At 43.7% G+C, this 12,084-nt stretch overlaps 1 protein-coding gene across 1 annotated transcript in view; it reads left to right on the top strand.

Annotated features, from left to right (window-relative positions):
* CRKL (CRK like proto-oncogene, adaptor protein) overlaps positions 1–12,084 on the top strand; it is a gene marked incomplete in the record, with an annotated part of 129,533 nt that overhangs the window by 83,884 nt on the left and 33,565 nt on the right.

Raw genomic sequence — 12,084 nt, 5'->3', positions numbered from 1 at the left:
CTGCAGGGCCGCAGTTACTGGATCTGTGATTAGGAGGAATGCCTGGCTAAAGGAACAAAATCTGTCTGATCATGTTAAAGCTAAATTGCTAGACGCACCTTTACAGCATAATTCTCTGTTTGGTATTAAGGCAGAAGAGGTTTTAAAGAAAATGGAAGACAAAGCTAAGTCTATGCAAACTGTTAAAGACTTCTTACAAGTGCAGCCACCAATATTCAGTAGACACTGGCCTACAAAAAATTGGTCCTTTCCTGTGTCAGAGCTCAAAGGGGCAAATCCAGACGCCCTAAGGGTTCCGGATACCAAGCACAAGATTCATACAGGTCATAGCAATGGAGGCGCTTCTACCTCCAAATCTGGAGGAGATAAAGTGCAAACCTACAGAAAATAATCCCAATGACTTCCCTCTGCCTACACCATGCACTTGTCTTTTGGCAGCACCCATAGGGGGAGAATTAGCACTTTTTGCTCAAAATTGGCAGTTAATAACCCAGAACAAGTGGGTATTAAACATAGTATCACAGGGATACAGATTCCATTTCCACACTCTGCCAATGGCAAATGGTTGGCCAGATCTGCCAAAAAATCAATGGGCAGAGGCACAGAAACAGGTTACGTCCCTCATGGATATGGGGGTCATTCAGCCAGTACCAGAACAGGAAAAAGGACAAGGGTTTTACTCAAGACTGTTCTTGGTACCCAGAAAGGACAAGGCCTGGCGACCAATACTGGATTTATCGATTTTGAACACATACCTGGACATTTGCAGCAGTTTCTGTCCATGCTGGGCAAGAATGCTTGGCTGGTGACATTAGACCTAAAAGAGGGATACCTGCATGTCCCAATAAGACAATCGTGCAGAAGATACCCAAGATTCAAGGCTGGCTTAAGGCATTACCAATTCTCTGCACTGCCCTTTGGCTTATCTACTGCGGCCAGGGTCTTCACGAAGAGCCTGGCACCAGTAATTGCATTTTGCAGACAAAGTGGTATACAAATATATCCTTACTTGGACGACTGCCTCATTCAAGCAGAGAACAAGGACATTCTTCTTCGACATCTGGCATTTGTCAAAAGGCTTCTAGCTTACCTAGGGTACGCAATAAACGAAAAATCACAACTGGTACCCTCTCAAAAGCTAACATTCCTGGGTGCAAGCTTGAATACAACTGCCCAGATGACTTACCTCACGCCATGCAAGCAAAGGCAACGGACTAATTACTTCAAACTGATGGCAACAAAAGCCCAGTTATCTGCAAGACAAATTCTGCAGGCTCTGGGCTTCATGGCATCCTGTATTCTACTGATTCCCTGCCTACAACAGTAGTTTCTATGGTGGGCAAAGGCATGTCACCAAAACATGGGGGGACGGTCATTCACTCTACCCCCTGCCAGCCAAACCATAACAGATTATGCCTGGGGGTCCACATGGCAGGAAGATGCATTCAGGGCATATGGACCCCCAAAACAAATGCATCTACATATCGACTAGAAAGAGGTGCTAGTTGTTCAAAATGCCATAACAGCCTTCAAGGACTTACTTCATCCAGGACAACTAATGATAAAGACTGAAATCACGGTCATGTGGTATATAAACAAGCAAGGGGGCACACACTCATACCACTCTTTGCAGATTAGCCATGGCAGTGTGGGACACAGCTTTGACCTACCATATAAATCTTCAAGCTCAATTCCTGCCAGGAAAGCAAAATACTCTGGCAGACGATTTAAGCAGAAACCTTATGGATCCTCACGAGTGGAAACTAAATCCACAAGTCTTCAACATAACAGAGAAATGGGGGAGCCCAGACATAGATCTATTTGCCTCTCCTCAAAATTATCAATTGAAAAGATTCTACACAAGGACTTATCACAGACAAGCATATAAAGTGGACGCCCTATCCTTCAGTTGGAAAAACCTATCAGTTTATGCCTTTCCTCCTCTGCCTCTTCTCCTCAAGGTCCTCCTAAACATCAGACAAGAGAAACCAAAGATGATACTAATTGCCCCGGACTGGCCCCGCCCATACTGGTACCCAATCCTAAGGAACTTGTCTCAATACCCAGCTTGGCCCTTACCTCAAAGACCTCAACTACTGTCCCAGCAAAACGATCAGATCCTGCACAATCAACTACAGACACTGAACCTGGCAGCATGGCTGATCATGTAGTTATACAAACAACACCTCTCAGTAAAGCTGTGATGGATTCATTTTGGAAGCCAGAAGGCCTAGTACTAGAAAATCTTATGCTGACAAATGGAAGAGATTCTGTGCTTGGAATCGAGCACAAGGAACTGATACAGCAGAACCAAATATTCCTCAGATATTACAGTACTTAACTGAGATGCTTGACAAAGGCCTAGCTTTCTCATAAATTAAAATCCATGCCTCTGCCATTTCAGCTCATTACAATACAGAGCCACTAATCTTTTCTCCTCCTTTACTAAAGCAGTATCTTAGAGGAGCCAAATTTAAGGCCTCCTAGAAGATCACCATTATCTGCATGGGACCTCAGTTATGTGTTGGAAAAGCTCACCCTGCCTCCATTTGAACCAGCTGCTAGCTCTGATATAAAGTTCTTATGGAAAACAGCACTGCTACTAGCAATTACTTCAGCAAGAAGAGTTTCAGAGCTACATGCCCTCATGGCTGTAGAGCCTTTTATCACATTTTACCCAGACAGCGTCTCTGAGGACAAATCCTACATTTATGCCTAAGGTGGTTTCCACTGTGGCTCTTAACCAAACAGCTCATCTGCCAACCTTTTATCCAAATCCGCAGAACAAGAGGGAGAGAATTCTGCATTCATTGGACGTACACAGACAGCTAAGATTCTGCTTGAGCAGGGCTAAAGCTCTAAGTAAAACTAAGCAATTACTAGTGTCATATGCTGCATGATTAGAAGGAAAGGCTATTTCAAAGCAGACCATTTCAAAGTGGATAAGCCACTGCATCTGTTTATGCTACTTACACCATGGTAAACCTGTGACCAAGGACATTAGGTCTCATTCCATGTGTGCGCGCGTCTCTAATATATTTGGCTACCTTTTTTGGGGACACCTGACATCGGGGGCAAGAAAAATTAAAGAAAATGGTGTCGGCTACATGTCGTATACCCCTGACGTCATGGAAGAGGAGACAGCAACCGACGCAGGACCCAAGACTTTGGAATTCAGGCTGACTGAGGGCAACCTGCCAGCAGATTACCCAAATGTAATGACTACAACAGTGAATACACATCTACATTTATGGTAAGTGTACATAACTGTACTATATTGCTTTATGCAGTTGATTCCAGGTTGGGGGGGGGGGTCACGCAGGAAAGAAACCCGTGCAGACTATTACAGTAGAAAAGCTGGAGGGAGTCATATTCTTGCTTCCCAGAGGTTTTACTTGGTTAAGATTAGCCAGCTTCAGTGGAGAACGTAGACATTGCTTTATGCAGTTAATCCGGGGGGGGGGGGGGGGGGTCACGCAGGAAAGAAACCCGTGCAAAATTGCTGTGCAGGCACAACTAACAGAGGGGTAGGGAAGGTACAACAGCTACAGGATGAAATGAATGAATTATTACTTGGTGGCCATCTTGTATCTCTCTCTCACATATTCAAATTCTGTGGAGTACTTGCAACCCTGCATAGATGTTCACCACCATTTAAGATGCACTTCATGTACAAAGGCACCCATTTTAATTCTGATTTTATACCAAAAATCCCCCAAAAATAAACAAAATGGTGCCATTCTGTTTCTAATAGTACCCTGTCTAGATGCGTCTGGATTAAACTTGGCTGTATTAAGTACAGTAAGCCATTGTGATAAATAAGCAAGTCTCATCCTAGTAGAGCTGTAGCTTTATCAAAGGTATGTTATGGGGGGGGCAGGGGGAACCGCCCAGTAGTAAGAACCTGTGACTTTCCTTTGAGTTACCAAGAGTTGACCTACCCAGAGTGGACCTACTGTTGCTAGATAGGAAAGTTGTGTACTTACCACAACATGGCATCTGGAAGAGTAGGTAATGTCCCTGCCCGCCTTCCCCTGCTTTGTCAGCGAAGGTTTTGTGGCCTTCACACAGCTAAGCTCTGATCTGTTTATGCAGGGAATTGTATGAAGGGAGAAAGTACTTGGCAACCTGAGATAGTTTGGCTTGTAGAGTGGTCCCAGTGTCTGCAACTTTAGTCGTTTGAGTTGCTGAGAATTGACCTTAAGTCTTCCAGATGTCACATTATGGTATGTAACTTTGTATGTGCAAATAGGACTGTTGTAGCAGTAATAGGTAGGCTCCCTCCATCCTGTTAAATGCTTTTGTTTTATGTGGACCTCTTTTTGCAGTTTACCTGCCCTTGGTATGTAGAACTAAGTCATACTTTTCACATATGTGGTTAGAAAAGGTAGTCTAGTAGTGATGCACAAATGTATTGTTTTACATTGCCTGTCTTGTTCTAATTTCCTGATGTAAAAGCCTGACACCTGAGGTTTTATTGCTGTTGTCTCCTTGCCTTTTTTTACAGGTCAACAGACTAGGCACTTCTGTTTTGTAGCCATACTGGCTATGACTCGAAGTTTGTAAGCTTAAGTGCTAGGAGAACCTAAAGAATCTGGCAAAGGCAGACATCTCGTGTAGAGATGTTCCTCATTCTTACTGCTTCATAAGCATTTTGGGTTATCTACCAAGGTAACCCAGTACTGGCCAGCTTTCAAAAGCTCAGACTCCCTCCCGTTCTTTTCCTCTGACAGCTGATTGACTTATCCTTGGAGGGAAGCCTTCAGTTGTCACAGGAAGTTGGTGTTTAGTCCGCTTCCACCATCCAAATAACATGCTCCTTTTCTGTTCACATGATTCGGTGCTAATTTTTCTGGCTTATTGCTTAGATAAGCCTCATTTAGGGGCCTCCATCCTCTTATTTTTATTAAGTTTAAATAAACATAAAAATAAGGAATAATAAACAGTATTTATTTTAATATTTTATTTTTGTCAGTGTTTCCAGTTATTCCTGTGTGAATTATTGCTTGTAGCTGTGATTATTTGGCTTCTGTGTTTGACAAATGCTTCTTTACTGCTTCTGAGGAAAACCTTCAGTATTGTATCTCAAAAGTACAGTATGTATGTGCTTTTAGAGACACTAGGATCTATCTCATGCAGTCAGAACTGCATATTCTCTCATTACTGTAGTTTCTTGGGTTTATTTTAATTTTTTGACAAATATTGCAAAATTTTGATTTTTCAGCACTTGTACATTATATACTATATGTATAGTTCTGCTCTGTGTTTAATCTAGGATCTCTGTTTTACAGCGTGAAGTTATTTGAATTTACTGTGGAGATTTTACTCTGAGAAGAAAGTCTAGTTTAAATTGGTATTACTAATTTTATTTCAGTGTGACATGGTTAAAGGCTGTGGAGCTAATTTTTAACAGTGGTTTGGCACTTTCCTTTAATATTTGGACTTGGTGTACTGAAAATTCTTTTAATTTCTGTCAGTTGTAAAAAAAAAAAAAAATTCTAAACAGTTGTAAAAATCTGAACATGCTTCAAAGTGTGGGGACATACTTGTTACTAGAATTTTAAAGTGATTGTTGTGACATTATCCAATGATGTCTTTTTAATTCTGGCTGGTGTTCTGCCCCTTGACTCTGAATCTGAACTCTACCCTCACATCAGATTTGCTTGAACCTAAAAAGAAAATGTCTTCTCCTTCAATTGGTGATACTGCCAAGTCTACTACTTGGCCCACGGACCACTTAAATTTGCCCAGTCTCCTTCCTGTGAAGCTTTGCCAGCCTCTGTGGAATGAGGTTCAGACACATCCTTGTGGGCTTTTCCAGTACCTGGTGCAGGTATGGGAGAACTGAACCCTTTAGGTGTAAGAGTAGTTGAGGGTAAGAGACACCTTTCCAGACCCAGATCTGTGTCCACATATGTTGCTTAGTAGTGCAGTTCACAGGGGGAAAGAAGCAGAAGATTTGCTGTGCAGTTGATAATCAGATTCTACAAGGCTGAGGTGGTTTCCTTGTCTGAGTATTCTGCAGACAGCTAATTCTGCTGATTGTGTTCCCATACGTGGTTCATGTGCTAGTTTAGAGACTTTCCTGTTTCGGTGAATGATGAGGACAATGATTCTAGCTGGCCCAGTCATTCACACTGATCCATCAGGAAGGGAACCTGAACTGGAGTATAAAAATATCTTGGTTCTTAAGCAGTTGGGGTTCAAACTGGTTATTTTACATTTTAGAAGATTTGGGGTCTACACTCTTGTGGGAAGAGATCTCCCCTTCTGAGCTGGGAATTGCTGGTGAAGGCTTATTGTACCTGTTGTTCTAAGTGTCTTTGTTCTGGTTTAAGCACTTAGGCTTCAAATGGGTATTTTACATTAGGAAAATGTGCAGTATTTTTTACTTAACAGTTGCACCATGCCTACTGCACAGGTTAAAGACCCTACACACACAACTACTTATGCTAAGGCACTTACAGGTAGCCTTCCTAAACCAATAAGATGACCTGCACAGCACAGTGAAAAAGTCCTCGGTCATCTCGTAAACACTGTTAAAACACCATCCACAGTTACACACAGTAAAATCGTATCCAGTGCCTCTACTGCTAAGCCTTTAAGGCAAACAAGGGTTACAGCCAAATTTCGTGGTCATTGGTGTGCCTCATTACAGAATCACCAATATCCCCCTCACCAGACTGAGTAAGGAGAGAGTCACTGTTACTTGCCTTTCTGGGGCTAGGATCTGTCAAGTCACGCAGGCACTCTGGTCATTGAGCTACAGGTACCAGTATGACTGTCGTAGTCCATGTGTTGAGTTATCTGAAACATACCTCCCTTAACTGTATGAAGTGAGACATGATAGAACACTCTGTCTCTCGGGCAGGTATGAGCCTAGCACTGAACAGCATGCTACCTTCTCCAAGAATGTTGCCAAATTACCAACAGAAAATGATTGCATTAACAATTGGCTTAGCTTCTGGTGTCAGTCCAAGGGGTACAATATTTGACAGCATGGGAGGACATGGTTGACGGGCCACACTTTTTTGCCAGGGATTTATATTGGCAAAGACCATTTCTACCCCAATGTGCCTATTTTGGCAATGCCAAACTGATAAACCTCCCGGCTTGATCAAAACTATGAAGGAATATCTGAAGCTGGTATTGTTCAATGCTAGAAGTCTTTAACAAGAAACTTCACTCCCTGCAAGCATTCCTCTTCCTGGAGTTTTTAAATATCTGTGTAGGAATGGATGGTATAAAGTCGTGGAGAGTACCCCAGCAACGCAAGGGTATAATATCTTTAACACCTTTAGACCAGCTACTGCACAGGAGGGAACTAAAGGTGGAGGAGTCTCTGTTAAAACCAACCTCACATCCAGACTACTGTATGACCCACTAAAACTAATATGTGTGCAACTTACAATGAACAGGGTCTTGAACCATGTCTTTGCAACCTATAGGTTCCCCTCTGTCCCAGGACACCCATACTACCTATCTCTGTGTACTAGAGTCTTTCATCATGCAACCCAGTATGATATTCTTGTCCATTCTCCTACCAGGGTACAAACATCCTTTACCTTATACTCCGACTGGGAGGGGGGGTGCATTGATGTTCCTCACGCAGTGTAATGTCGCCCCTTTGAGCTGACCATAAGGCGGTATTGCTTGTACTAAAAATTATCTGGGGATCCAGCAAAACCAAAAACTTTTAAGAACTATTCCAAGGCTAACCTCTCTCTGCGTAGTGACACCTTGGCTAAATTCCAAGCACCCCCAAACCCAGTAAACACCATAGCATATGCTTACCTATTTATAAAATCTCTGTACAGCCATATTGATAGATGTATAGAGCGAGCTGTGCCACTTGTAATAAGAATAAGACAAACTGGAAAGACAGGCCACCAGGGTTGAGTCAGTGTTGATCAGTTGTGCAACAAAAGAAAAATGTCTTGGCCAAGCGGAGGAGGAACAAAGCCATACACACTAAAAGCCTCTGACCAATCTAAATGGGCAGCCGAGAGGGTTAATTAATAAATTTACAGGCTAAATTTGAAGAAAAAATAGCTTTTCAGGCAAAGGGCAACCACAAAGCTTTCTACAGCTGTGCCCATAAACTCGGGGGAATATGCAGCAACATGCAGAAATTACTATAAATGGCATCCCCCCCATTGAACCAGAGGCCATTGCCAACCTTTTGGCTCAACCCCCCCCCCCCCACAGTAGCACAGTGGAAATACCGCACACCACAATCCCCCTCAACCATTGCTAGGGACGTGTCATAAATGCACTTTACAAGGCCAAAAACACTGCGTCAGTGGGCACTGATAACCTTCCAGGATGTTTAATAAATACAAAACCAAATTTTTATGAATAAATGACTTGCTACACTGCATAGGTTTAAGCTTCATATTTTGTCAATTTTATTATGACTAGGTTGACGCCTCAGACTTTCAGTGTATTCCAGATGTTCATCGTGCATACAGCTGCAGTCATAATAGATGGGTTCTCCTGCCGTCAGGCGGGTCCTCGGTCGGCTGAATTCCAAAGTCTAGGTCCGGTGTCAGTTGTCGTCGCTTCTTCCCTGACGTCAGTGCGACAGGGGTATAAAAGAACCAGCCGACGCCATTTTCTTCAGTCTTTCTAGCCGCGTGGTGCCCGAAGCAGAAGCAGTTCGCAAGTGCTGGTCGGCCAGCTCCTGAGATTTCGAAAATTTGGAAACCGAAGTCTTCTAAAAAGCTAAGTACCCCGTTGGGGAAACTTTTCTTGCGTCAGACCGATGTCAGACAAAGTTAATAATTGTATTTCTTGTGGGAAGCAAATACCGCATAAGGATTTCCATTCCCTCTGTATAGCTTGTTTAGGCCCAGACCACGACGTCTCGGTCTGTCGCTTTTGTGCTACATTCAACAAACGCACTATTAAGCGTCGGGCGGAGTTCGCCCAGCATTATTTTGGGAAAGCATTTAACTATACTATGTCGTCGGATACTCCGACTCCGGTTTTGTCTAAAAAACGCAAAGACAAGGACCAACACTAGGTCCGCGGCCTCTACCGACACCACGCCAACGCCTACTACACGTGGTCCAGTTCTCAGCGAGGTGCCTACGCAGCCCCTGACTACCGACTACCTGTCTTTGATGGTGTCTCCTGTGCCCGAGGTCGCAGGCTCCTCTGCCCACACCCCGACTACAGATACCGAAGCCACTCTTGGCGTTGAAACTTAGAATGTGGACAGGTCCACCTCCACTCAAGGTGTCTTCAGACCTTCCTCTTCTTTCTCCATCAAGGCTTTCACAAAGTCTAAAGCAACCATGCACTCTGAGACCAGCTACACAGGGCCCATCTCCAGGCCCCATGCCTAAGAAACAGATGCTTAAAATGGCTGAGGATTTAATTACTCTCATCAGAGGTTCTCCGCCCCCTCCGGACAAAAGGCCTAGAGTGGAGGAAGATTCCCCCTCCTCTGATCAGGGCTCCATTATTTCAGAGCACTCTGATGAAAAGGAACTTTTTTACTCCCCTTTTGAAGACTCTGATGCGGAGGAGTCCATCCCTGAGGATTACTCATTTGGGGAAACTTTGCATACCTTAAGGGAACACTTCCACTGGGAAGGCCAAGATTATTCAGATTCCAAGAAAAGGCTCAGGGAACTTCTCTTGCTTCCTCAGCACAGGCCTCTGGCTATACCTCCTGTCTTGGACATCCTAGATGTTTACTCAGAGGCCTGCCTTAACCCGGACTCTCTACCTCCAGCTCCAGTTAAGCCTGACAGATACTACAGGGTCCCTGACTCGCACCAATTTCTATACAAGAGCCATGCTGCTGACCCAGAAACCATCTCACAGGGCCCCAAGGGAGTTAAGGCCTCCATTGCTAAAAAATCCATTGCCTTCCGAGAGAGATTCCAGATCCTTAGGTGGGGAAAAAAGGTATATACCTCGGCTACCTTATCCATGAAGACCTTAAACTGTCAGTTTCATATGCTAAAATACCAGCAGTTTTTGTTATCACAGTTGAAAAGTAAAATGTCAACCTGAACAACCAGACTTGAAGGAGTTGCAGGATTTGATGCATAGTGCAGAACAAGTGGGTAAGCATACCTTACAATGTGGTTTTGATGCTCTAGAGGCCTCATGTAGAGCTGCTGTTACAGGATCAGTCATACGTAGGCATGCCTGGCTCAAGGAACAAGCCTTGCCTGATCATGTCAAAGCTAAATTACTAGATGCCCCTCTTCAAAAGGATGTACTATTTGGTGCTAATGCTGAGGAGGTATTAAGAAAAATGGAGGAAAAGGCTAAATCAATGCAAACTGTGAAAGAATTTCTACAGGTTCAACCCCCACGTTTTAGTAGAAATTGGCCTTCCAAAAACTGGTCCTTTCCTGCCACAGACAGACCCCAAAGAGGCAGATACAGGCACCCGAGGGGCAGAGGACAATCCCAAGGATCGTATAGAGGCAGACAATGGCGAGCTCCTACACAAAGAGCTGGTGAGGACAACTCGCAATCTTTCAGAAAGCAAAGGGGAAAGTCATTGGGTTTGCATGCCAACCAGGTCTCAAATGGCAGCCCCTTAGGAGGAAAGCTGGCATTATTTTCAAAAAATTGGCATATTGTCACAAAGGACAAATGGATCCTGGACATTATAAACAGAGGCTACAAATTCCATTTTCACACCCTTTCAAAAATGAGAGGCATGCCAAACCTGCCACACAAAGGGCAGAGGCACAAAGGCAAATTACAGATCTCATAAACATGAAAGCTATTCAAGAGGTACCTACGCACGAACAAGGTCAAGGTTTTTATTCCAGGCTATTTCTGGTGCCAAGGAAGGGAAAAGATTGGAGACCTATTTTGGATCTATCCACCCTAAACACATATTTACTCGTACCAAAATTCAAGATGCTCACTCTACAGCAACTTCTTCCCATGCTGGGCAAGGAGTCTTGGCTGGTAACATTGGACCTCAAGGAGGCATACCTGCATGTCCCAATCGGACAAAATTGCAGAAGGTACCTCAGATTTCTTGCAGGTTCAACCCATTATCAATTCTCTGCATTGTCCTTTGGCTTATCTACTGTGCCCAGAGTATTCACAAAATGCCTGGCATCAGTAATTGCCTACTGCAGACTTCAAGGGATACAAATATATCCCTATTTGGACGACTGCCTGATCCAAGCGGACAGCAAGCACATTCTTCTGAAACATCTGGCTTATGTAATAATGTTATTGAACTCTCTGGGATACACAGTCAACAAAAAGAAATCAAAGCTAATACCCTCTCGGAAGATAATTTTCCTGGGTGCCAATTTGGACACAAACACCCAGATGGCTTACCTCACGCCAGAGAAACAGGGGCAACTAATTCAATACTTAAGAACACTAGCAAATTGCACCAGGCTGACTGCAAGGAAAATCCTGCAGGCTCTGGGATTCATGGCATCTTGCATCTTACTAATCCCATGTGCAAAGCTGCATATGAGGAAACTACAATGGTACCGGAAAAACATATGGTCTCAACACAGCCACAGTTTGGAAACAATAATACCACTAATTCCAGGTATGCAAAAGGAATTTCTGTGGTGGGCTCAAGCATGTCAAGCAAACACAGGTCTTCCATTCAGCAAGCCTCAAGCAAATCAAGTCATCACAACAGACGCCTCGGACTATGCCTGGGGGGTGCACATGGCAGATCGGTGCATTCAGGGCAAATGGTCCCAAAAAGAAAAGCACCTTCACATCAATAAAAAAGAAATGCTAGCAGTAATAAATGCTATTATAGCTTTCAAGGACCTTCTACAACCAGGTCAACTATTGATAAGAGCGGACAACACCACAGTTATGTGGTACATAAGCAGGGAGGAACGCATTCTTACCCCCTATGCAGACTGGCCATGTCACTTTGGAACATGGCCATGGACTTACAAATGGAACTACAAGCACAGTACTTGCCAGGCAAGGAAAACACGCTGGCAGACAACCTAAGCAGGAATATGACAGATCCACACGAATGGAAGTTGCATCCAAAAGTTTTTACAGAAATAATCCAAAAATGGGGAAGGCCAGACATAGATCTCTTTGCCTCCCACAAAA

This window comes from Protopterus annectens, chromosome 4.part0 (genome assembly GCF_019279795.1).
Source record: "Protopterus annectens isolate FY-2018-M chromosome 4.part0, PAN1.0, whole genome shotgun sequence".
Classification (NCBI taxonomy): Eukaryota; Metazoa; Chordata; order Ceratodontiformes; family Protopteridae; genus Protopterus; species Protopterus annectens.
This window is presented reverse-complemented; position numbering and strand designations above follow the sequence as displayed.